The following is a 27,230-nucleotide window of genomic DNA, read 5'->3' as shown; positions in this document are numbered from 1 at the left end:
CCATTACAAAATATTACAGAAACAAGTCAATTGTACGCAAACTAAAAATGATAATGGATCCTTTTGACCTTTGAACACTCAATGGTCGAAACTTCTTGTCATCTTGCTACTTAGGTAAAGCTCTGATACACCTTTCCACCTGCTGCCTCTGCCACGCCCACTTTTGTCCTGTCGCTGTCCGTCATCAGATTATCCGGCGTTTGACCGCTGGATCAGAGAAAGGCTCCACTCCTCTTTGGCAGTTGCGAAACAAGCTGTTTCCAGATTGTTTGGCTTTATCTTTACTTATCTGTAAAAAAACATTAATCAGCCCTTCATTCTCACAATATAACAGAAAACACCCCTATTCTTTTATAAATATCGTGTTAAAACTTAGTCAATTTCATGCCTAACAAATACCCCAAAATTGAATCTTTGCTTGTCCTCAAGCAACCAAAGGTAAGAAGGAAGATAATTCAGCAGAAGAAGAGTTAGGAATGAAATGTTTACAGAGAATGATAATGAGAATAGAAATTGTTTTGTTCAGCGGGGTAGTTGACAGATGCGAGATATGATTTCTTTGAAAAGTTAAAGCTTGTTTTAAACTGTGTACCTTTATCGAGAAGTTCCTTAAAGCTTAAAATTAGACTTCTACTTTCACAAGGAGCAACCACTCCCCCGACATGCCTCACTAAGGACTGGAATAAGTCACTCACTCTCGTATGGCATTTATTTACCATAGGAAAAAATTGCAACTTCACTCCTTAGCTCAGTCACCACACCCCTAGGGTGTGAGTTTGCCTTTTGGTCCTGAATCTATGGGTCAAATTTTTTTCCAAACATAGTCCAAAGGGCTTGACAAAGGTTGCAATATTAGGCTCAGGTTCTGGTTTGACAGTGAGAAGCTATTTAAGTGTATAAATTTTGTCTTTATGCAAATTATTCTTTCAACATCTTAGCATTCCTTTCCTTACCCGACCCACACAGCCTACTTCTCATAACAAACTATTCTTTCTAATCATAGTGAACAATCATTAAATATTTCCCCATCCAAACACATGATTCCCAGGTCCCTTTCTATCTTTACTTTAGCACCATCTGCTCAATCGCCTTTGTTTTCATGATTTGTGTATCTTTAAAAGCACATAATTTTTAAATTAAGCAGCTGGATTTGAAGCACAAGACGGAATTTAGGGTATTTAGGAATATCAGTGAAAGGAGAGGGTTTCTTTGCGTGTTTTTAGAAAGAACAGGTTACGGCTCAAGTTTGTTATCCTAAAATTTTGAGTGCAACGCACAGGTGGCTTTTTGTGTAGCGGAAAGGGAATCTAATTGCCTTTTTCCTCCTATGTTCGATAAAAAGAATCTCCATTTCAACAGGGAAACCAAGGCAAATTCTCCCTAAAGATAGTGAGTGCTGGCCCACTCAGAAAAAACATCAATGCATATTTTAGATGCATTTGCAGGCTCAAGTTCTCACTATTTTTGGGGAAATGCAATAAGGCAAGGGTTTCTAATTGTGAAAGAAGATTTAAAAATTTCCAAATTTTCGGAACTTCCAGACTCGGGGAGACATAATTCAAACAAACAACTAAAACCAGACAATTCTATCATAATACGCACAGTCTGTAAAGTGATTCCCGTGAATACAAAACAATCGACGAGATTGAATAAACAAGGAGATGATAAAACGAAGAAAAAATTACAAAGGACATTTACATCAAAGACTTACAAGGGGATATCTGTTATTCACCAAATCAATTAAATTAACAACCTGAATAAGCATTTATCATGTTACGCATGCATATATTGTGATGTGTAATTCCCCACCCCCAAATCAAAACGGAACATTGTCCTCAATGTTAGCAGGATGGCATCAAAGTATACACAATAACGGCATGATAACATAGGCATAGTCCACAAATGGAGAGAGTAAGGGTGTTAGATGTTACCAAATGCTAGGACAGCGACAAAGGTGACGAATCAGACGGGCTGGGAGAGAGAGGAGTTAACCTCTCTATCCGTAGTGGCAGGAATGCCCTCCCCTTTCGAGGAAGCATCAGCGTTAGCAGGTGTTTCAGGTGTTTTTCTTACCGGACTCTTGACGGAAAAACCAGATGGACTTTCCTTGCCATGCTCCTCAATACAGATGGTTTTGAGCATGTCTATCGATCCCTGTTGTGACTCGTATTTTTGCTCAAGGGCAAATATCATTTCTCGATTGGCTTGGTTTTGATCAAACAGGGCGTTGAACTTGTCAAGGATGTCCTCACTAGAAAGCTTTGCACATTTCTTATAAAAATCCAGATCCTTTGGCCGCTCGACTTCTTCAAAATCCGACGAGACTGACACAGTTGGTTCACTTTTCCTCTTCCGGCTTTTGACTCTCCTGGCCGTAACAAAGTCCACCATCCAAACCCACTTTCCATTCACCAGTTTACCAAACAACATTTTCTGCAGACTCTGGAGATCAATCTGGTCCGGGTGGTACACAATAGTGAGCCGAGAGTGGTCCTCAGGCTTAAAAACCCTTATGGATTCAGCAATTCTAATGACAATGCTCCCGCAGCAGATGACCGAAGAGTTCTTTTTACCAAAAGCACTGATGTACTCCCCAAACCAGTAACCTAAATTCATCCTTGTCCCGATTGCCATACTCCACAAAGCTGTAAGGTCTGCATGCGGTATAGTGGCTTGATTTTCACGAGCAAAGATTGTGCCGGAGACCAGTTTATGCAAGTAACGAACAGCATAATCATCAATATTTGATGCCTTGGAAACGCTCCCGTCATAATGTGGTTGTCCTGAAATAGAATTCCAAAAGGCAGTAGGGTCAAAGACATCAGGGGTCTTGGTAAAGGCTTCCTTGTAGCTCTCGGACTCCAGGTCATCATCGTCCGAAGCGCCTAGCAAACATTTAAACATGTTGAGCGAAGGTCTCTGAGTGTGACCCATGAGCCTGAAATTGAACTTCCCTTCTTCATCAGGGTCAGTAATCTCAGCATCGTGCTTGAAAGTAGCCAGGAACTCTAACGTCAGTTCTTTGTATGCCGGCTCCGTCATCTCAAATAAGCAGCCGAAATGGCCTGCCTCCATGAGCTTGCACACTCGTTCAGCAAGCTTGAGCCTCTTCAGGGTGTCCCAACAAACTGTTCTTATGGGCCCGAATTCAAGTTTAGCCAGATCTTCGTAGTACTTTTTCACCTCAGCATCTTTGAACTGAGAGAGTTTTTTCACTAGCTTTTCATCCGGAACGAAAGCGACCGTGCTTGGTTCCATCATCTTGCCCTTGGCTTTCTCTTTCTTTGTAGAGCCCTCGATTTTGACGTGCTTGCCAGATCCACGAGTTCTCATCTGAAAATCAAACTAAATAGGTTCCTCCACAACCGTGTATGAGAAAAAGAATTCTTGGTAAAGGTGTGAGTGAATAGTGAGTAAAGAATAATTAGGGTACCCATCAGTCTGATTCCTTTAAGTAGAAAAGAAGAGACAAATCTCTTGAACTACCGCCCTAAAGATCGTTTGCCACCTGGAAGGAATTATATGGATAGATGACCGTACCAGGTGAAAGGACGCAAGGGTACCATAATTATTCATTTACTGCACACCGTCTCCCTTTGATTTTACCGAGGGGGCGTATAGGCATAATTTACAGCTTATGACAGTGGATTTGACGTGTCCCTTATCTTTCCGATTTGTGTGTTTATTATTTTTTTTTTCTTAAATTTATTCCCCCCCCCCAAAAAAAAACTCTTACTTCCTCGCTTCACTTCCCTCCATAGATCACACAGGCAAAACTTAAAACTTCACTTTTATTGACAAGGGTAGAAGTTTTATATTTTTTCCTGTGAGTATATCGATGTGACTTGAATGCATGGTTAAAGCAAAAATGAGACAATGTAATTATTATCAGGTAAATGACTTAACACATGATGAGGGATAATAACATAAAAAGGAATTATTGGAGGGGTACTTTCATGCTGCAATGGGTGTTTGCAGCGAACACCTTGTGTCTCTGGTCATTGGTGCGGAGGGTCTTGGAAGTGAACAGTGTCAATCTTCCTTTTGTGGTCATTCTCAAGATACGGTTTGAGACGCTGCCCGTTCACTTTGAAAGGAGCATCACCGTTTTTGAAAATTTCCACAGCTCCATGCCCGAACACCCTGTTTACCGTGAATGGTCCTGACCATCGCGACTTTAGCTTTCCTAGAAACAGCCTCAGCCTTGAATTGTACAAAAGGACGTTTTGACCTTTGTGAAAGACTTTTTCCTGGATCTTTTTGTCGTGCCACTATTTGGTCTTCTCTTTGTAGTTTACTGCATTCTCGTACGAGAACAACCTGAACTCTTCCATGTCATAGAGTTGAAGTTTTCGCTGATCTCCAACAGCTTGTTGCTCAAAATTTAAAAATGTTAATGCCCAAAAAGCCCTGTGTTCCATTTCAACCGGCAGGTGGCAAGACTTTCCGTATAACAATCTAAACGGAGACATTCCAATTGGTGTTTTATAGGCCGTCCTATATGCCCAAAGAGCATCGTCAAGCTTGTTTACCCAGTCTCTCCTAGAACTGCCAACAGTTTTTTCTAAAATTCTTTTGATTTCACGATTGGAAATCTCCACCTGTCCACTTGTTTGTGGATGGTAAGGTGTGGCAATTCTGTGAGAGACTCCAAGCTGGTAAGGTGTGGCAATTCTGAAATTTGGCATTGCAAAAGTGGGTTCCTTGATCACTAATGATTGCTCGTGGGACACCGAATCTGGCAAACAGTCTTTTCAGGAATTTTACAACCACACGGGCGTCATTGGTGGGACTAGCTATTTCTTCAACCCACTTGCTCACATAATCTACAGCCACTAAGATATATTTATTCCCAAAAGACGTAGGGAATGGACCCATAAAATCTATACCCCATATATCAAAAATTTCACAAACAACTATGTTGTTGAGGGGCATGGCATTTCTAGCAGAGATATTGCCTGTTCGTTGGCACTCATTGCAAGTGCTAACGAATAGATGGGCATCTTTAAAAAGTGTTGGCCAGAAAAAACCTGATTGAAGAACCTTGGCTGCAGTTCTGCTGGCGCTATGGTGCCCTCCAGCTTCGGTCATGACAATGGCTTAGAACACCCTGTTCCTCCTCCTGAGATATACATCTTCGAATAATTTGGTCAGCGCACAACCTGAAAAGATAGGGGTCTTCCCAAAAATAATATTTAATTTCAGCAAAAAACTTCCTCCTCTGATTAGTGGATAGGTTGTGAGGCTTAAGCGAACTTGCTAGGTAATTAGCAATATCGGCAAACCATGGCGCAGGCTGTACGGCGTATAGATGCTCGTCTGGAAATCTTTCCAAAATCTCTGGTTGTTCCTAGCTGCATTGGTGAGAAATCCTTGACAAATGATCAGCCGCGACATTTTCCGTTCTCTTTTTATCCTTAATTTCGAGATCAAACTCTTGAAGCAATAATAGCCAGCGGATTAACCTAGGCTTAGCATGCTTTTTCGCGAACAAGTAGCTCAACGCAGCGTGGTCTGTATGCACAACTACTTTGGACAACACCAAGTAGGGTCGAAATTTGTCGAAGGCATACACAACTGCAAGAAGCTCCTTCTCTGTAGTGGTGTAGTTCTGCTGGGCCTCGTTTAATGTTTTGCTAGCATAATAAATGGGCCTAAACTTCTTCTCTATCCTTTGTCCAAGAACAGCTCCCACACAAGTATCGCTCGCGTCGCACATCATCTCAAAAGGTTGCTCCCAGTCGGGTCCTGCCAGTATAGGCGAGTTGATCAGCTTGCTCTTTAAGAGTTCAAACGCCTTTAAACAGCTTGCATTCAAAGAAAATTCTGCTTCCTTATGAAGTAAGGCTGACAAGGGTAGCGCAATCTTTGAAAAATCTTTGATAAACCTGCGATAAAACCCTGCGTGCCCCAGAAAACTTCGCACATCTTTTACATTGGCCGGAACAGCCAACTTTTCTTTTACTTCCACCTTCACTTTGTCCACTTCCATCCCTTTTTCTGAAATTTTATGCCCGAGAACAATTCTGCCCGTAACCATGAAGTGGCATTTCTCCCAATTCAAGACCAAGTGGGTCTCCTTGCATCGCACAAGCACGGCTTCGAGGTTGTTTAGACAGCTATCAAAAGAGTTTCCATAAACAGAGAAGTCGTCCAAGAATATTTCTACGGTCCGCTCCACCATGTCATGAAAAATGGACATCATACATCTTTGGAAAGTGGCTGGAGCGTTGCATAGTCCGAACGGCATTAGTCTGTAAGCATAGGTCCCATACGGACATATGAACGTTGTCTTCTCTTGATCCTCACTATGAATTGCGATCTGGTTGTATCCTGAATAACCGTCAAGAAAACAATAGAAGGCATATCCCGCTAACCGCTCCAACATCTGATCAATGAAGGGCAAGGGGAAATGATCCTTCCTTGTGGCTTCGTTGAGCTTTCTGTAATCAACACAAACTCGCCATCCAGTTATTATTCTTGTGGGAACCAACTCATCTTTCTCGTTGAGGATTATGGTTGTTCCTCCCTTCTTGGGTACAACGTGAACAGGGCTGGTCCACACACTATCAAAGATTGGGTAAATAATGACGGCATCAAGAAGCTTGATCACCTCTTTTCGCACAACCTCCTTCATATGGGGATTCAGTCTGCATTGCAGTTGGACAGATGGCTTGTGTTCCTTTTCCATCAAGATTCTGTGGACACAGACTGAAGGACTGATACCTTTTATGTCATCAATTTTCCATGCGATTGCATCCTTGTTTCTTCGCAAAACCACCATAAGTTGCGCCTTCTGATCAGGAGTTAACTTTGAGGATATTATGACTGGACTTTCACTGGGTGGTTCAAGGAAAGCATACTCGAGGTGTGCCGGTAACGGTTTCAATTCTAGTTTAGACACTGGCTCAATTGGTATCTCCGGTGGTTCTTGATGAGTGGGAACAATAAGATCGAAAGGAGGTGTCGGTAAGTTGGATTCAATGGAACACCATGTTCCTTCACATAAGTTCACCTCTTCTCCCAATAGAGTCTCCAGAGTGTCCTGTTCCTGCAAAGTAGAAAGACTTTGAAAATCATCCAAGAAACAGCATGTGTCATCATTATTGTTTGCACGTCTCATTGCCTCGTTCATTTTGAAAATGACTTCTTCCCCATTAATCCTCAAGAATAATTGTCCCTCTCATACGTCTATCAATGCTCTACCCGTGGCTAAAAATGGTCTACCTAGGATAATAGGAACATGCAAGTCTTCATAAATGTCCATTATAATGAAATCAACGGGCAATATGAATTTTCCTACTTTGACTAGCACATCTTCCACTACTCCCCTCGGATAACATATTGAACGATCGGCCAACTGAATGGACATACGAGTAGGTTGGGGTTCTCCTAATCCAAGTTTAGCATATACAGAATAAGGCATCAGGTTTATGCTAGCTCCTAGGTCACATAGTGCATTTTCAATATTTAGCTTTCCAATTGAACAAGGAATAGAAAAACTCCCTGGATCTTTTAGCTTTTTCGATAGCTCCTGCTTGTTTTGGAGTATTGACGAACAATCTCTGTTGAGTTGGATCATGGAAATGTTTTCCAGCTTCTTTTTGTTAGACAGGATGTCTTTGAGAAACTTTGCGTATGTCGGCGTCTGTGCCAGCGCTTCTACGAAAGGAATGTTGATGTGAAACTTCCTTAAGGTGTCTAACACCTTAGAATTTTGTTCTTCCAGCTTTTTATTGATCAATCGCGTTGGATATGGCACAGGTGGAACATACGGCGTCGGTGGCTTATACATCCTTTCGCTTTCCCCTTGATCCTACTTACTGGTACAGGTTGTCTTCCTGGTTTCTTCTTCACTGGGAACAGCCTATTCCTGCTCCCCTTCAGCTTCTTTGGACGTTCCTGTGCATTCAATATTTTCATCAGTCGATATAACGAGTTGAGTTTGCTTACCAGATCTCAGTGTAATTGCCATGACATCGCCCTTTGGATTTGGCTCTGTGTTGCTCGGCATTATTCCCTTCCCTTTTGACGTAGATGCAGCTAACTGGTGAACTTGTGTTTCCAGATTTTTAATTGATGCTTGTGTCTGTTTCATGAACTGCATCATCATTGTCTTCATATCTGGCTCTACATCTTCCTTTGGTGGAACATGTTGTTTATAATCCTGCCGAGGTTGCCTCTGGTAGTGTCCTCCTTGCTGTTGTTGATATCTCGGTTGTTCCTGCTGGTTCGACTGGCCTGTCCATCCAAAATTCGGATGGTTTCTTGTGGCAGGATTATACGTGTTGGAATACGGGTTAGGTGGATTCCTCTGATTATACCCTGCATAATCACATTCTGCCTGTGCGCCCTTTCCCTGCTTAACTCCGGGACAATTGATGCTAAAATGAAGGCCTCCACAAAAATCATAAATGTCATTGAATGGTGGCTCGTTGTGGATTGACGACACATTTATCTTGCCCAGCTGTCTAGCAAGTTGTTCTACCTGACTTGTCAATTTTGACACAACATCTTCATTTTCCGTTTTTTTTTCCTTCACTTCTGGCGGAATGCCAGTTGTAACTTGTGCTTACTACCTTCTCAATAAGGTCATACAAAGCCTGTGGCTCAAGATCTTCTGGGTTACCGTTGGCAATGGATTCAATCTGGATTTTGTAGATGTTTGTCACACCATTATAAAAATTCTGCACTTGCATCCACATAGGGATACCATGATTTGGTACCCTTCTCAACAGCTCTTTGTATCTTTCACAGGCTTCTGCTAGCGACTCATCCTCTTCTTCTACAAACCGAGACACTTCATTTCTCAGTTTTATGGCTTGTCGAGGTGGGAAATATTTCATCAGAAAAGCTCGTGCCATTTCTTCCCAAGTTGTGATTGTCCCTGGTTGTAAATTTCTTAGCCAGTTCTTTGCTTTATCCCTGAGGGAAAAAGGAAACAGCTTCAGTCTGATTACATCGTCAGAAACGCCTCTGTTTGATCTGAGCGTGTTGCACAGCGTGATGAATTCTTGAATATGTCCATTTGGATCTTCAGATTGATACCCATTGAATTGTACTGAGGCCTGGATCACTTGTATCATGGACCCCTTCACCTCAAACATGTTGTTCCCCTCGTTGGGTAGCACAATGCATGAAGAATGTCCCTCTGTTGTGGGTCGGGAGTAATCTCTAATCCTCATGATTGGAGGATTGTTGTTTTCTCCTTCTCCTTCAGGACCAGGCTGAACAACGTGTTCCGGTCCTCTTCCGGCCATTCTTCTTTCTCTTTGTCTCTCTCTTTGTCTAGCACGTCAAGCTCCCGCTCGGTTTCGTCTACACGTTCTCTCTAATTCGAGATCGATAGGAAAAACAGGAGGTCCAGCTCTACGCATAAACAAGTTGAGCACCTCTTTTTCCTGCATGCCTTAGCAAACAGATTAAAAACACCCTGTTTCACAGAAATTTCAGATAACTTTTGTTGCTTTCAATCCCCGGCAACGACGCCAAAAACTTGTTGTCCTCAGATGAGACTCTAGCAAGTGTACTAGATACAAGTAATAAAGTGATAAGTCAAGTATCGTCTCCACAGGGATTGAGATCCAAAATAATATCAGAAAATCGTTGTTGAACAGTGTGTGTGTGTAAAGGTATCTTCTTAGTAAAGTTGATTGTTGAGGTTGGTCGGTTAAGCCAAAAGAGTGCTAATTCTATTAAAGATATAACAAATAAATGACAGTTTAAAAGATAGAACAGGCTGAGCACAGCCGAACAGGTATTGCAAGCTTCTAAAACAGTCCAACGAATCAGTGACAATACCAATGAAGTCAAAATGTCAGCTTTAATGCCCACTTAAGTCAACTCTCGTGTGTTCTTAAGTTTCTAAGATTTACTAGAACCAATAGCATCCTAAAGGAACATTCTTTCTTGCATTAAGATCAAAGCTGCATTTATGTTAAGAAAACCTTTGACACAACCATCTAACATGTCTGCTTCGAGGTTGCGAGATTAATAGAGATATCAGTGAAGATGCAAGTAGTGTCCTAACATTCATCTATCACATGCATAAATGCCTAAGCATAGAAATATAAACCCTCATCAACACATCATTGGTAAAACACCAGAAATTCATTGCAAAGTTATAAGACTTACATTACTGGCCCGGACTGGCCGTGCCCATTCAAAATGGATTACTCACTCATATCAAGCATTGAGAAATCAGAAATTCTTCCAACATTCGGAAACTCCATTGGAGCTCTCTTCTATTCCTAAACAGTGACTTTTCTGTTCTGAAATTTGCTATCTTAGAATATGCCCCCCTTCAATCTTCCCTTTGCTACATCTATTTAAAGGAAAGACCGAGGCCAAAATCGGTACCCGAAAGTACCATTATAAAATATTACAGAAACAAGTCAATTGTCCAAAAATCTACGCAAACTAAAAATGATAATGGATCCTTTTGACCCTTGAACACTCAAGGGTCAAAACTTCTTGTCATCTTGCTACTTAGGTAAAGCTCTGATACACCTTTCCACCTGCTGCCTCTGCCACGCCCACTTTTGTCATGTCGTTGTCCGTCATCAGATTATCCGGCATTTGACCGCTGGATCAGAGAAAGGCTCCACTCCTCTTTGGCAGTTGCGAAACAAGCTGTTTCCAGATTGTTTGGCTTTATCTTTACTTATCTGTAAAAAAACATTAATCAGCCCTTCATTCTCACAATATAACAGAAAACACCCATATTCTTTTATAAATATCATGTTAAAACTTAGTCAATTTCATGCCTAACAAGCATACAGTCAGTATCAAAGAAACTCTACACCATCTTACAGACATCTGGACCAATTACATCCCAGAAGTGCTGGTAGAAAAACCCCCCATAGCCATCTGGACCCGGAGAGCTATCACAGCTAAAATTGAATACCGCAGCACGGATCTCATCTAACGCTGGCCGCCGCGTGAGCTGATCATTGTCCACTGAAGTGACTGAATCCGGAATAACCACAGAAATATAATCCTGATCGATAGAGAGCTTGCTGCTAGTAAAAAGAGTGGAGAAGTATTCCACAACATGATGAGAAATGATATTCTCATCATCAACCAAAGCTCGGTTAATGAGAAGAGAATCCATTGATGATTGAATTTTTCTACCTTTTACCGAACGATGAAAAAAATTTGAATTCTGATCCCCCGCCTCAAGCCATTTTCTCTGCTTTTATCACGGAGAAGCAGTTCTTACTGTTGAAGTTGAAGATCTAGATCACGCTGAGCTTCCGTCTTAAGCGTTTGCCAATTCTCATTCAAACCCTGTACTGAAATGTCTCTTTGAATATCAGTAAGCCTGGACTGAGCAGCATCAATATTTACTTCCACCCTTCCAAACACATCTTTGTTCTATATACGCAATTTAGGCTTCAAAGTTTTAAGTTTATGACAAAGTAGTTGCACTAGGGGAAGAGAAACAAGGTTGTTACTCCAATGTTCGGCAACCAAACCCCTTAGGAAATCATGAGTAGTCCATATAGAGAGAAAACGGAACCGGGTCTGCCGAGCTAAGCCATTTTTGCATACCAAAAGTAACGGAATGTGATCAGATTGATGGCGAGGGAGAACAGAACAACTGATTGAATCCTAGGAATCAACAAAATCATCAGACACTAGAGCTCTGTCAAGTTTACATTCAACATGTTCAGAGCCAATACGACCATTAGACCATGTAAATTGCATACCAGAACTATCAATTTTCGAGAGGCTGTTACTATTAGTAAAGCCGCGAAACTCCCTACAACTAATGGCATAAGGGCTACAACCCGTCTTTTCGTAAGCACCGATGACTACATTGAAATCACCGATAACCAACTTTTTCTCGCTGCCCACAATATCACTGAGTGAATTCCAAAGCATACGTCTTCTGCCAAAAAAATTACTGCCATAGACGAAAGAGAGCTGAGTGTAAACCGTGGCACTACCATAATTGATCGAGATGTGCTGATCATGACAAAGAATCAAAGAGCAGAGAAGAAGAGTGCCAATTTTACAAAGAAGCCAAAGAGAATTATAATGATTCCCAGCAACAAACTGCAAGCCAATAGAATTCCAGAAAGAAGAGTGAATCCTATCCAAAGCAACCATAGGTTCAAAGATACATACCAGATCCGGATGATTGACAGAACAAATGAGTTTCAGAGCCCTCTGCGTACCAGGGTTATAAATACCCCTGTAATTCCAGTAAAGAATGATCATTTAGGCAGAGAAGAACTTCCCCGCCCTTTAGAACGGGAGTCTGCACAAACATGTTTTGCCTTGGACTTAGCTTTCTTCCTAGTAGTTATCCATTCGGTATTCACCTCAGGGATGCAATTGATATCAACCATTGGTGAAACGGGCACCGGGGATCCTTTAGAACTCAATATAGAACTGTTATCTTCCTCATTACACTCACCCCAACTTTTCTTTTCTTCCTCGTGTCCCAAACTTTCGTTGTTAGCCGATTGGTGCAGCACGAGTTGCAGGGGAGCAGCAATTTTGCCCTCCTCAACTTGCACCCGATCCTGAACAGATGTTTGAGGATCCTTCTGAACCTTAGCCTGCTCATGGTTAATTCGGGTCAAATGATGGTTAATCTTTAAATTTTTTATTATGCATGGGCAAGATTAGCGTTCTAAAAATCGGTCTAGGCTACTGTCTAGATGGGGATTTTTAGAGCATCGTCCTGATTTTCTCTAATCGTATGGTATAGATTGGTTTACCGATTTTTGACCGTCTAGGCAGTTCGAAGCGGCTCCATAAGGTTACTAAACGGTTATGGGCGCTCCATTTTAAAGAAAATGGTCCATAAATTTTATGTCAAATTTTTCAATTTTAAATAAAATATTACATAACCAAAAACTAAAATAAAAGACAAAAAAATATCAAAAATTATTTTTAAGGATATCAATATTATTTTGTTGGCACATTTTCCTTTTAAGGATATTAATGCAAATAAATATTAAAATATATATGTTTTATATCATTATTTTTACCTACTATTATTTATATATTTTTTTGGTTTGTAAGTATATCCACCGTCGACAGCAGTGACTATTCACTTTCGCAACTATTATTTATATTTTAATTGTATTTATATTATAATTTACTTATTAAAAATTACAAAAATTGCAAAAAATATAAATCTGATAAGTCCCAAGTTAATCTCTGATTACTTCCCGATTAATTTCCACGACCATTGTTCCCCGATGAGCACCTAGCATTTTTCACAATTTTAGGCGAAATTATACCACTTTATATGTAAAGGGTAAATCTACATTAACGAAAATAAATTCGGATCTTATCGCTTTTATGTTACTTATTGAAGTTAAATGACCATAATGTTAATAAGTTTTATGTTACTTATTGAAATTTGATGACCATAATGTTAATAAGTGTAAGTTGATTGATTATAATATTGGCAAGTTAAAAGTTGAGTGATATGAATGTAATTTACCATATTCTCCTCATACAGATACACACCCACAAAAGCTCTCTCATCAGACTTTGGCGGACGGCGGTGTGAAGTCACTCCGGCGAACTATGATGAGTGTCGAATTCACCAAAAATAAATACCTACTCTTGGAACTAGAAAACTGTAGTAAATGTGGAGTAGGGTCGAATCCACAGAGACTGATCGAATTATAACTTTTTGAAACTAACAATTAAAAGTAAAGGGGGGGGGTTGGTTTGTGGAATGAATTGAATAAAATTATAACTAGAAGTAATTAAGCAGCAAAACAATTCAACAGCAAGTAATGATGTGAATAAATTAATATGAGGCGATTCCAACTAGAGGCTAAATTCAAGTCTTGAAATTAACTAATTGATCATCAATCATAGAAAATATATGTTTCAGTCATTCAAATAAATTAGCTAGTTATTAAAAAGCATTAACAACTAATCTCTTCTTACAGTTTAGATAATCAGGAAACGTTCACTAATTACCTCTATTCAATCAAACAGTTCTAAACAAGCTTTAGAATTTAATTTGATTGAAAGCATTAAATATAAAAGAGATGCTAATTCTACTCAACAATCACACAAGCGAGATTATTTAAAGCATATCAATCTCAATTCACAACATAGGTTAAAAGTTTGTCCACAATCAACTATGTTATTTGCTACTTGTATCAGATGATTTAAACGATTACGTATTTAAACATCTAATTAGCAAAACGATTGCAAGTAAATAATTAAATCAAGGATTCAATTAAATCATGCAATACGAATAAGAACAGAATGGAAATCAATTACTTGAAATAGATGAAAAAGATGAAGTACAGAATGATCTCACAATTCCATTGTTCAAGACCTAAATCCTCTAGCTAGAAGTTGAAATTTAGTTCACCATGGAAGAGAGAATAAAACGCCAAAGATGAAGAACCTTGAAGAAGAATGATGTTGCTGGAAGCAAAATGGTCGATGATGAAAGATGATGATCCTTGATTCTCTCTTTGTCTTTTAAAACGTAAAATCCACTCTTCCCACTCTTCCCACCTTCCACGTTTTTCTAACTGAAGAGAAACTAAATAACCCCCTCTAAAAATCTAATAATAAAAACCTATATAGAATTAAACTCCTACTATGATTCTATATTATAAAATCCTAATAGAATTAAATCCTATAATAATATCTTAACATATTTAAAACTAATAATAAAAGTTACAAAGAGTAAAAATCTTAAAATAGAAGTCTTCTAAGCAAAACCCAACTCCCAAATTCGTACTGGTCCTTACCCATGGGCACGGGTTAGGACGAATTAGCTTTTTAGTGCATAATTTCCTTCTTCAGCATGACCTAAGCCATGGGCATGGGTTAGGACCTGACAGATTTCTCCAATTTCACTTTAAGCTCCATAAAATTAGCATTTTAATCTCCATTTTGAATTGAATCTCCAAAAACACCTATAAAACATAAAACAAGATAAATAAGCACTAATAAAGTTAAACTAACATTAAACTAAAGAGAATTAAGATATAAAGATATAGATAAATATGGACACATCAAACTACTCTCAACCCACCCGGGGAGCGTCAGTGCTCGTTCTCTATCTCTCTTGGTTTATTGTCTCCAGTTGATCTCTGCGTCTTTCTCTCTGTTCCATCCGACCTCTAATCTCCTCAACAGAGTCTTCCAGCCTCGATTAGATTAGTGTTTTTCTGGATTTTCTATACTTTTAGGTCAAATTCGTTTATTTCACCACGAATTAATCTATTCTACCTCAACTACATGTAATCCGCCTCTTAATGGAGTCCGATTTCATCTAATATGAACAACTAACCTTAGTTTCTTTGAATTTTCTTCAACGTCTCACTACAATCTTCTTAGCCCTGATTTTTCCTTGGGTATCGATCATTTTTGTTGATTCAATTCTTAAATTTGCTGAAGATTGCTCTGAATTGGAGTTAGGTCTATCTTTTCTTTACTATATTTTTTTCATGATGCTTTCATAAACATCACTTCTTTTTAATTTCAAATCAACTATTCATATCCTTGACTTCGTCTACATGCTTTGGCAAGAGAAGAAATTTTAACTAAAACTTTTCATTCATTGCCACATCAAAACTGACAATTTTGGTTCTAGAAAAAAGAAAAACTGAGGGAATGAATATTTAAACAAAAAAAGAACATGCCATGGTATCAAATGTATATAATAGTTAATTAAATTTTGAAATTTTAGTCCAAAAATTATAAAATCACTTGACCTGGTATAGAAATGTTCAACAACTTTGACTCAACTACTGGGTATTTGTTTTTTCATCTATCTGTATATAATTGATTAATTTTCCATTCTTTCTTCAATGATTAGATATTGTAATACACAAATGGCTTCAACTGTTTTTTATTTTCTTGTCCTTTGCTTACTTTTGCTTCCATTTCAATTGCTTGCTCAAAACAGAGGGCAAGTAAACGTAGGTAGCTCTCTCATTGCAGGAGATGAGGCAAAAGAACCATGGATTTCTCCTTCTGGGGATTTCACTTTTGGGTTTCAGCAGCTTGAAGAGAAGGATCTTTACTTGCTTGCAATTTGGTACAACAAAATCCCAGACCAAACTATTGTCTGGTACGCAAATGGAGATGACCCGGCGCCAATAAGATCAAAACTAGAGCTAACTTCAGACCGGGGGCTAGTGCTCTCTTGCCCTCAAGGAGCAGAGATATGGAGATCTGGAATCAGCATGGGGGAGGCCGCCTCTGGTTTGATGAATGATACAAGCAATTTTATGGTTAAAAGTACAGCAGCTGAAACGTTATGGCAGAGCTTCGCACATCCAAAGGATACATTGCTGCCTGGACAGACGCTAGAAAAGGGTGGGAGGATTCTTAATTCTAGACTCAGAGAGACTAACTTCTCCCTCGAAAGGTTTCAGTTTCGTTTGATTCCAGATGGGAATGGTGTGCTGAATTTCAACAATCTGCCTACTGGTTTTGCTTATGTTGCCTATTACTGGACCAATACAGTTGCTACTAATTCATCGAATGCTGGTTTGTGAATTGTATTCAGGGAGTCTGGCTACTTGTACGTGTTGAGAGCAAGCAATAGAAGAGAACTCATCACACCCGGGATAGTTGTCTCAGCGGCCGAATATTATCATAGAGTAATTCTCCATTTTAATGGGGTTTTGGTCCAATATTCTTACCCCAAGAATTCCACTAGAAGCAGTGACAAATGGGAAGTCATTTTTAGAGAACCAAATAACATCTGCACTAGTGGGACTAAATGGGGATCTGGACCATGTGGGTTCAATATTGTCTGCAAGCTTAGTGAAGATCAACGGGCAACCTGTGGATGCCCACCACAGTTTTTTCTACTTGATCTGAATGATGAGTATGGAGGCTGTAAACCAGATTATCTTACTCAATTTTGTGACGATGATAAGCCTAATTCCTCAGAAGATTTTGATTTCATACAATTGACAAATACTGATTGGCCAACCTCTGATTTTGAGGGTTATAAATCTTACAGTGTAGAAGACTGCCAAAAATCTTACCGTGAAGATTGCTTCTGCAATGTAATTGCATTAGCAGGATCAATGGATCAATGTGCTGGAAGAAGAAGCTGCCACTCTCAAATGGGAGGCAACATGAAGCAGTTGATGTGACAAGTTTCATAAAAGTTAGAAAAGGTAATTATACAAGCAGAGGATTACCTCCTCTTTCCTTCCCTGGTGAAAAGAAAAACCACAATGGTATAGTCCTGTTGATGTTTCTGCTCTTAGGTGGTTCTGTATTCATCAACTTCATATTGTTTGGCATGGTGGGTTTTGCTTTTCACATCTTCTCCCACAAGAAGTCAGCAACTGCTCAACTTGGTAACTCTAATTTGCAGTGCTTCAGCTACAAAGAACTTGTAGAAGCAACAAATGGTTTCAAGGAAGAGCTAGGCAGGGGTTCGTTTGGCATTGTGTATAAAGGGCATCGAAAATTGGGTGATAAAGTTCCTATTGCAGTCAAGAAACTGCAGAGTGTAGTTGCCGACAGCGAGAAAGAATTCAGGATAGAAGTTGAAGTGATTGGTCAAACCCATCACAAGAATCTGGTCAAGCTCATAGGATTCTGTGATGAGGAACAACATCGTCTGTTAGTATACGAGTTCCTTAGCAGTGGGACACTATCGAACTTCCTATTCGGAGATTTAAAACTCTATTGGGAGCAAAGAACTAAAATAGCATTCGGTATAGCAAAAGGACTCGTGTATCTCCATGAAGAGTGTAGTACCCAAATCATCCATTGTGATATAAAGCCTCAAAACATTCTTCTCGATGAGAACTATGATGCCAAGATCGCTGATTTCGGATTGGCAAAGCTTCTGATGCTTGATCAGACTCAAACCTTTACTGCAATTAGAGGAACCAAAGGATATGTTGCCCTGGAATGGTTTAGGAACTCACCTGTCACACCAAAAGTAGATGTGTATAGTTTCGGCGTGTTACTATTCTAATTGATTGGGCTTATGATTGCTATTCTGAAGGAAAAGTAAATGTTTTAGTTGGAAGAAGTCATGGATGATATGAAGAAGGTGGAGAGATTCTTAATGGTTGCAATTTGGTGCATTCAAGAAGATCCAAATCTCAGACCAATTATGAAGATGGCACTGTTAATGCTTGAAGGCATTATTAAGGTTGCAGTTCCTCCTTGTCCATGCACATTTAGTGTGGTTAGTTGTTAGTTAAAACTAGACTTTTATGTATATTTTATTTAGGGGTATTAAAATTGTGTTATATATATATATATATAATCTTGGCTTAAAGCTCAAATTGGCTCCACTTTATATGGTTATTTTATAATATTTTTGGTTTCAGTTATTAGTTCGGTTTTAGTAAAAAGAAATTGTATAAACCGAACCGAAATTAATATATTCTACTAAAATATTTTATATATATGTATACATAAACGTGTGAAGGGTGTGGACCAGAAAGGCCTAGTTGGAGATAAGGATATCAAGGAACGATGGAGATCCTATTTTGATGACTTATTTAATGGAGATCGCAGACAAGATGTTGGAGATATAAGTATCCATCACGATATGATAAATCATGAATGTCTGCGGAGAATTCAAAAGGGTGAAGTCAAAATGGCATTAAGTAAGATGAAGTTGAAGAAAGCAGTAGGACCTGATGGCATCCCTATTGAGATTTGGAGATGCTTGGGAGAAAGAGGAATCGAATGGTTGGCGATGTTCTTCAACAAAATTTGGAGAAACAATAAGATGCCATCAGAATGGAGGAAAAGTATCTTAATCCCTTTGTATAAGAACAAAGGCGATGTCCAAGATTGTGCCAACTATCGGGGAATCAAATTAATGAGTCACACTATGAAACTTTAGGAGCGAGTGATCGAACAAAGGCTAAGGAGGACGGTGAAGATCTCGGAAAACCAGTTTGGCTTTATGCTGGGAAGATCAACTATGGAAGCCATCCATCTAATGAGACAATTAATGGAGCACTATCGAAATAAGAAGAAAGACTTGCATATGGTTTTCATTGACTTGGAGAAAGCATATGATAAGGTACCAAGGGAAGTACTTTGGTGGGCCTTGATAAGGAAAGGCATTTCACGGAAATATATTGACATCATAAAGGACATGTATGAGGGAGCATGCACAAGTGTACGTACTAGTGTTGGAAAGACTAAAGAGTTTCCTATTACGATTGGAGTGCATCAAGGTTCCGCACTAAGCCCATTTCTTTTTGCCATCGTTATGGATGAACTAACAAGTTCACTTCAAGATGGTATACCATGGTGCATGCTGTTTGCAGATGATATTGTGTTGGTTGATGAGACGAAAGAAGGAGTGGAGAGGAAGTTGGAACTATGGAGACAAACTCTAGAATCTAGAGGCTTTAAGTTGAGCCGAATTAAGACAGAATATTTGGAGTGTAAGTTTAGCGGCCATAGGAGTAGGGAGGCAGGGACAATCACCCTAGATGGGAGAGTTGTTCAGGCCTCAGATTGCTTCCGGTATTTAGGATCTATTATCCAAACGGATGGAGAAGTAGATGGAGATGTTGCTCATAGGATTAAAGCTGGTTGGTCGAAGTGGAAGAGTGTTACGGGTTTCCTTTGTGACCCCGGCATGCCTAATAGATTGAAGGGAAAATTCTACCGGACGGCAATTAGACCAGCATTGTTATATGGTACGGAGTGTTGGGCAGTGAAACACTGCCACATCCATAAGATGTCGGTAGCGGAGATGCGTATGTTGAGATGGATGTGTGGTCATACGAGAAAGGATCGGGTGAGTAATGAAATAATTAGGACAAAAGTAGGGGTCACATCTATTGAGAATAAAATGAGAGAAAACCGACTAAGGTGATTTGGCCATGTGAGACGTAGAGCGCTTGATGCGCTGGTTAGGAGAACCGAAGAGTGGCAAAGGGATGTAGTGGTGAGGGGTAGGGGAACACCTAAGAAAACTTGGAGGAGGGTGATCGAGAGTGATATGAGTTTACTGGGAATTGAGAAAAATATGGTAGTGGATAGGATGGAGTGAAGGGAGCGAATTTGTGTCGCTGACACGACTTGATTTCACGGTTTTATATGATGGTTCATGTTAGCCGACCCCAAATCATTTCGGGACTAAGGCTTTGTTGTTGTTGTTGTTGTATATGTATACATAAAAAACCGAACCGAATAAGTATAATAATCCGAGTACAACTGAACTGAAATTTATCGAAATTTCTCAGTTCAATTCGATACTAACAAAAATAAATATTATATATATACCCATATAGAAAACATTTTGGTATAATATATTAATTTTGATTTGGTTTAACTTAGTCTTTTTAATAAAACCGAACTTACTATCAAAACCGAAAATATCATAAAATACTAATCAAAACCGAACCGAAAATATAAAATAACTAAACCAAAATTTTAGGGTAAATAATTTATTAGTCCCTAAGCCCCCACATTTTTAAGTAACACACTGTTTGGTGCCCTATTTTGAAAAAAACGTTATAAGATCTCTATCTTTTGTAAACGTTAACCCTTTGATCGTTTTGTCTATCTTTTTAGATTTTTAACCAAACATATCTTAACTTTCGGAACAGCAATAGTGCGATACAAAAAGGCCTTGTTACTTTGTTATTTTTTGTCTGCCTAAAGGACTAAAAGGTTAACAGTGACAAAGATAATAAAGTGTTTTTCAAAATAGGACTAAACATTGTGTTAGGTAAAAAGGAGAGTACTAATAAATTATTTACCCAAAATTTTATGACAATTGAGAGGGAGATTCAATTTCCAGGTATAAATTGAGGTCTAATTTAAGCTTTATGCCTATAATTTTTATATTCCATATGAGTTTATATGATATAAATGTATAAAGAATGAAAAGTATATTAAATGAGTGTTGTGTTGCCTCTGTAATTTGCGAATTGATAGTTCTAGTATTTATTTTGGGTAGTTATTTTCCAAGTTAGAGATACATTGATCAACGTTTGTCCACCAATCACTTTCTATACTTAATAATTCTTGCATTTGATACAGATTGAAAGCGATAAATGAAGGTTTTAATCGTAAACCAACAAAGAGGTTCTTCTCTAGCTAAACTAGAAGGAGTGAATCCCAATAAACAAGGTATAAACCTTAGGTTCTCAAAGAGAATGATTTTGATTGATTAAAAAGTTGCCTCATCCTTACAAAATGGGGGTTTAAATACATCCCCTAAAGATAAGAGAAAGGACAAGGACTACCCCTACTAGGGTTACAATAAGGTTAACAATAGAAGGGTAAAATAGATAATACGCCCCGACAATCAGTACAATAGTACAAGTACGGAATGTCAGGTTTGTTGATGATTTCCTTCGGGAGGAAGTAACCTAGAGATCCGCCCAAGGGTAGATCTTGATACGCCTCCTTGTGTACTCTTAGATCCGCCCGCTCGTATGTCCTCGGGATCCGCCCTCCTAGGTACAACCTCCGTGGGTCTGATGTCCGAGGATCCGCCAGAGCGCGTGTGATCAGTGATCCCAGTTAGGATGTCCGCATCATTCTCTCCTTTTTAAAAAGATCTCGGCACTGATTCGTCCTTATTGAACTCCAAAGGACCATCCGGTTTCCACGGGCTAAGGTCACGGATGTTGAACGCTGGTGAGATTTTACCAAGCCAATTCGGCAATGCTACATGGTAGGCATTGGCATTGACCTTCTTGGTGACCTTATATGGCCCGTATTTCCTAGGACGAAGCTTGCTGCTTGGGGCATTCACGGGTCTCTCTTTGCCCAAATATACCATAACCTCATCCCCAACTTCAAACTGTAGGTCCCGGCGGTGCTCATCCGCCTTAGCCTTTAATTTCTGATTTCTCTCCTCAAGAGTCTCTCTCACCTCTTGGTGCATCTGTACATAATCCTTGGCCAGCTAGTTGGCAGTCACGTTTCCTTTAGGAAGATGGGCTATATCAAGGACGTGATTCGGGGTCTTCGTGTATACCACCTCAAATGGGGATCTCCCGGTTCCCAAATGTACAGAGCCGTTGCAGGCGAACTCAGCTTGGGCTAAAACCACATCCCACATCCTGGGCTTATCCTTACATTTGCTGCGCAGTAAGTTTCCCAAAGTTCTATTGACCACCTCTGTCTGTCCGTCTGTTTGAGGGTGGGCGGTGGTACTAAACTTCAGAGACGTATCAAACAGAGCTCATAACGTCCGCCAAAAGTGACTGAGGAACTTCGTATCACGATCTGAGACAATGCTCTTAGGTACGCCATGTAGCCTGACAATCTCTTTGAAGAATAGCTTAGCAGTCGCTGAGGCATCATTAGTCTTGCGACATGGTATGAAGTGGGCCATCTTTGAAAACCGATCAACCATGATAAAGATGGAATCCATGCCTCTCTGAGTTCTGGGTAACCCGAGGATAAAATCCATGGACAGATCCTCCCATATGATTTCTGGTATAGGCAAGGGTAGCTGCAAGCCAGCATTTGTAGTGCGTCCCTTGGCGGTCTGGCAAATATAGCATCGTTCTACTAAGTAGGCAACATCTCTCCTCATCTTAGGCCAGAAATAACGGGAGCTCACTGCTTCATATGTCTTGTCTTGCCCAAAATGTCCTCCCAGGGATCCACCATGTAGATCACGAACAACCTTCTCACGGATGGAAGTGCAGGGTAAGAAAAGTTGGTTGCCCCTCATGAGATACTCATTCATCAGGTGATACGCCCCATCCCCACGCTGGTGCTGACACTTTTCCCAGATACTGCCAAAATCAGGATTCGCCAAGTATTCTCCTCGGATGTGTTTAAAATAATCGGTCTCCAGGTTTACTGTCTTTATTAGTGACACCCTTCGACTCAAGGCGTCCGCCACCTTGTTCTGTTTTCCAGCCTTATGGATAAGCTTATAGGGAAACTTATCTATGAAGGCGGACCACCGGGCATGCATGGAGCTTCGAAGTTGCTTCTGACTTCCCAGGTACTTGAGAGCTTGATGGTCAGTGTAGAGGATGAATTCTTTCCCCACCAAGTAATGTTCTCACACTTTCAACACCCGTACTACAACATAAAACTCTTGATCATACGTTGCCCACTTTTGCCGTGCTTCACAGAGCTTCTCACTGAAATATGCAATGGGCCTCTTTTCTTGCATCAAGACACCACCAATCCCGACTCCACTGGCATCGCACGGGCGCTGTACTCAACTTTTCCTTGATCTGGGCGAAGCTCTCCTCTTGGGCGTCCGCCCACTCGAACCCCTTTCCATTCTTCAAACATTCCGTCAACGGGACGACTATAGAACTGAAGTTTTTAATGAATCGCCGATAAAAGGTTGCTAGCCCATGAAAACTCCTGATGTCCCCCACATTCCTCGGAGTAGGCCATTCTCGGATGGCTCTTACCTTCTCCCCATCAACGTGGACTCCATCGCCACTGACTACGAACCCAAGGAAAACTAGGCTCTCCATGACAAAATCACATTTCTTAGTGTTGGCGTATAGCTAGTGTTTCCTTAATAGGTCAAATACTGTCCGCAAGTGCTCCACATGTTCCGCCAAGGTCTGGCTATGAATCAGAATATCATCAAAATACACAACTACAAATTTGCCAATCACCGGGCGGAGCACCTGATTCATCAGCCTCATAAATGTACTGGGGGCATTAGTCATCCCGAACGGCATTACTAACCACTCATACAATCCATCTCTGGTCTTGAAAGCCGTCTTCCACTCATCCCCAGATCGAATTCGTATCTGATGATAACCACTCCTGAGGTCAATCTTGGAGAAAACTCGGGATCCGCCAAGTTGGTTTAGCATATCATCCAGCCTTGGAATAGAGAACTTATACTTGATAGTGATCTTGTTAATAGCCCTGCTGTCCACACACATCCGCCTAGATCCATCCTTCTTGGGCGTAAGTAGGGCTGGGACGGCGCATGGACTCATACTTTCTCTAACGTATCCCATCTCAATGAGCTCTTCCACTTTCTGCCTCATGATGTCATTTTCCTTTGGGCTCATTCGATAATGGGGAAGACTTGGTAAACTAGCCCCGGGCACAAGATCGATATGATGTTGGATGTTCCTCAAAGGTGGTAACCCACTTGGCAGCTCTTCAGGGAACAGATCTTGATATTCGCCAAGTAGGCGGTTCACTTCATTCGGCATCTCCCTTTCGCCCCTTTGGGAGGATTCGTGATTCGCCTTCACCATTACAACATACACCATCTGGCTCTCTTCACATTCGCTAACGAATGATTTATGTGTGGGGCAGACCACCAAGGTAGACTTCTCATCGGCCTTTGGTTCTCTCATCATTGGCATAAGTACGAACTTCACCCCATCCTTCATAAATCTATAAGTGTTCCTTCTTCCGGCATGGTTGGCGTCATTATCAAATTGCCATGGTCTGCCCAATAATAGGTGGCAGGCATCCATATCGACCACGTCACAGTAGACTTCATCCCTATACTCACCGATCTCAATAGGGACCTTACACTTCTAGGTCACTCTGAGTTCACCCACATCCTTGATCCATCCGACTCTGTAGGGGTCAGGATGCGCCTCCGCCAACAATCCAAATTTCCGAACGACGCTGCTGCTCATAATGTTCTCCTGGCTACCACTATCAATTATTACGTTGCATCGCCCACTGTTCACAAGACAGCGAGCACTGAATAGTTGGTGCCTCTGATCGCCCTCTACCCAGCTGGAGACTAATAATCGCCGTATCACATGAATGGCGTGTCTTTCCTCATCCGCCTCGTCATCGTATTCCTCTAAGGGTTCATAAAACACTTCATCCCCCTCTTCATAATCATCTTCATATCTTTCCACCACGTTGGCGCTCTTCCGCCTAGGACACTCGTTGGACCTATGGCCTGGCTCATTGCACCTGAAACATTTAAAAGGGGTTGGCCTGGCGTATGGGTTGTTGTTCTTAGGTGGTATGGGTACCTCCTTGTAAGGCCTAGTATCTCCCCCAGATCCTCTTCCAATGTTGCTTAACTTTGCCCCACTGGCACTCGCCACCTGTTTGCCTTTGTCATAGGGCTTCATATTGCCTCCTCCTCCAGGCGTATACTCAACATTGGCGGATCTCCTGGATCTCCCGGTTAGTTGGGATTCAGCCTTGAGGGCTAAATTCCTGGCGTCTTGTACCCGAACCACCATCTATGTGCCAATACGATCCTGGATGTTGTATCTCAACCCTTCGAGATAAGAGGTCTTTTGGCTTTCAGTTTCTGACAAGTTGGTCATTGCCGAAAGCCTCAAGAACTCTGAGGTATATTCATGGACACTTCGGGTCCCTTGAGAGCATCCCCTGTAGGAGTTGTAAATATACTGCTCATAATCCAGTGGTAAGAACCGCTCCCTCAACATCGACTTCATCCGTAGCCAAGATCTAATCGGATCTCTGCCCCCTCTTCTTCTTTCTTCCCTCATCTGATCCCACCAAACTGATGCGCCACCCTTCAAGCGATACGCCACCAGCCTCACTTTCCTCTCATCAGGAATCCTAGCATACTCAAAGAAGCGTTCAACTTCCGATAACCAGTCTAGGAATCCCTCTATATCCAGTTCGCCTCTAAAAGATGGTAAGTCTATTTTTAGCTTAAAGGCATCATCTCTATCAAAGTTTCCTAGACCTGGGTATACTCTAGCAACATCCACACGTCGGTTGTCAACAGGCCCAACATCCCTCGTAGTTCTAACGGTATCATCATCCCCAATACCCTCAAAGTCATCACTATCACTATCAGCATTATGCACTAGGACATAGTTGGGTCTTCTTACCTCAGGATCCCTAGAACCCATTTGTGGAAGCTGCGGTTCAGGGACTCCTTCCTTTCTCTGGGTTGATCCTCCCGCGGTTGGTCGGATTAGGGCCAGAACCTCCAGTTTGAAGTTTTCTAGGGAGGTGGCTAGCTCCAGGAACCGTTGGTCGGTTTGCCTCTGCCGTTCATGACTGGCTTGGATCTGCTCCGCGAGGTGCTCCCTCATCTCCTCATACCTCTGGTCACTGGTTTCCATGGAATCTTGCGGTTGTCGGGGTTGAACCATTGCCAAAAGAAGTTTTGGGTCAGGAAACGATTGGCTCTGATACCAACTGATACAAATTGAAAGCAATAAATGAAGGTTTTAATCGTAAACCAACAAAGAGGTTCTTCTCTAGCTAAACTAGAAGGAGTGAATCTCAATAAACAAGGTATAAACCTTAGGTTCTCAAAGAGAATGATTTTGATTGATTAAAAAGTTGCCTCATCCTTACAAAATGGGGGTTTAAATACATCCCCTAAAGATAAGAGAAAGGACAAGGACTACCCCTACTAGGGTTACAATAAGGTTAACAATAGAAGGGTAAAATAGGTAATACGCCCCGACAATCAGTACAATAGTACAGGTACGGAATGATGTGATATTGGTTATGAAAAAGAGATAATAACCAAATCAACAAGTTTTCCCGATCTATCTTAAGGAATTAATAGAATCAAATAACAAACATAAATTGGCGATAACAAACCAATCCCAAAGAATTAAAGACAATGAAAGGAGATCGGACCTTACACCTTCGAATAATTAAATTGGAACCTGAGTGTTTGGCGATTCACAAGTACCTTACCAAAATACTTGTTCACGATCAAGATAATATTGCAAGAATGATGACCCGGTCTCTCAAGCTCACAATAAAGAATTCAATCCCGGATTGAAAATAATTCCCAAAGGAAAAGAAGAACTTTTGTTCATAAAAATATTGATTTCTGATTGATGAAAATAATGAAGAATACAAGCCTTTATATATGCTACAAAATAAACCTAAACCTAAACTAAAAAGGAAGTTGAATCCTAGTGCACCAAGGTAAAAGAAATCCTAATTAGACAAGGAAAAATATTAAATTCGTTTTTGTCATTTAGAGCCCAATTTCAGCCCACTAATTAACATTATTTGGGCCTTTTAATTAGCTAGAAATAAGCTCAATCAAACCTATAAGGTTATAGTATTAATTTTAATGAGTCCCAATGGGTTTTGCACATGCCAAACACATGCAAGTCCAAAGCTTCTCTTAAAATATGATCAACCTTTTTACATATCACTATTATGGGCTTGGGCTTGGATACAACACAAAGACACACCATCTTTAATGACTTCGCTAGAATTCATTCCTTGTTTAAAGAAGCTCAAGATGAGTCCATTAAGCATTTGTTGGTCTTTCTTTGCATGATTCTTCGTCATAGGTCCAATTGACAGCTCCAATGGATCCCTCATGCTTCTAC

The 27,230-nt window shown here is 40.5% G+C and overlaps 1 pseudogene; it reads left to right on the top strand.

Annotated features, from left to right (window-relative positions):
- Positions 1-15,836: 15,836 nt before the first annotated feature.
- Positions 15,837-18,181, top strand: LOC136216928 (G-type lectin S-receptor-like serine/threonine-protein kinase RLK1; annotated as a pseudogene).
- Positions 18,182-27,230: the final 9,049 nt, after the last annotated feature.

This window comes from Euphorbia lathyris, chromosome 1 (genome assembly GCF_963576675.1).
Source record: "Euphorbia lathyris chromosome 1, ddEupLath1.1, whole genome shotgun sequence".
Classification (NCBI taxonomy): Eukaryota; Viridiplantae; Streptophyta; class Magnoliopsida; order Malpighiales; family Euphorbiaceae; genus Euphorbia; species Euphorbia lathyris.
Note: the sequence above shows the minus strand (reverse complement) of the source record. Positions and strands in the feature narration are given on the sequence as shown.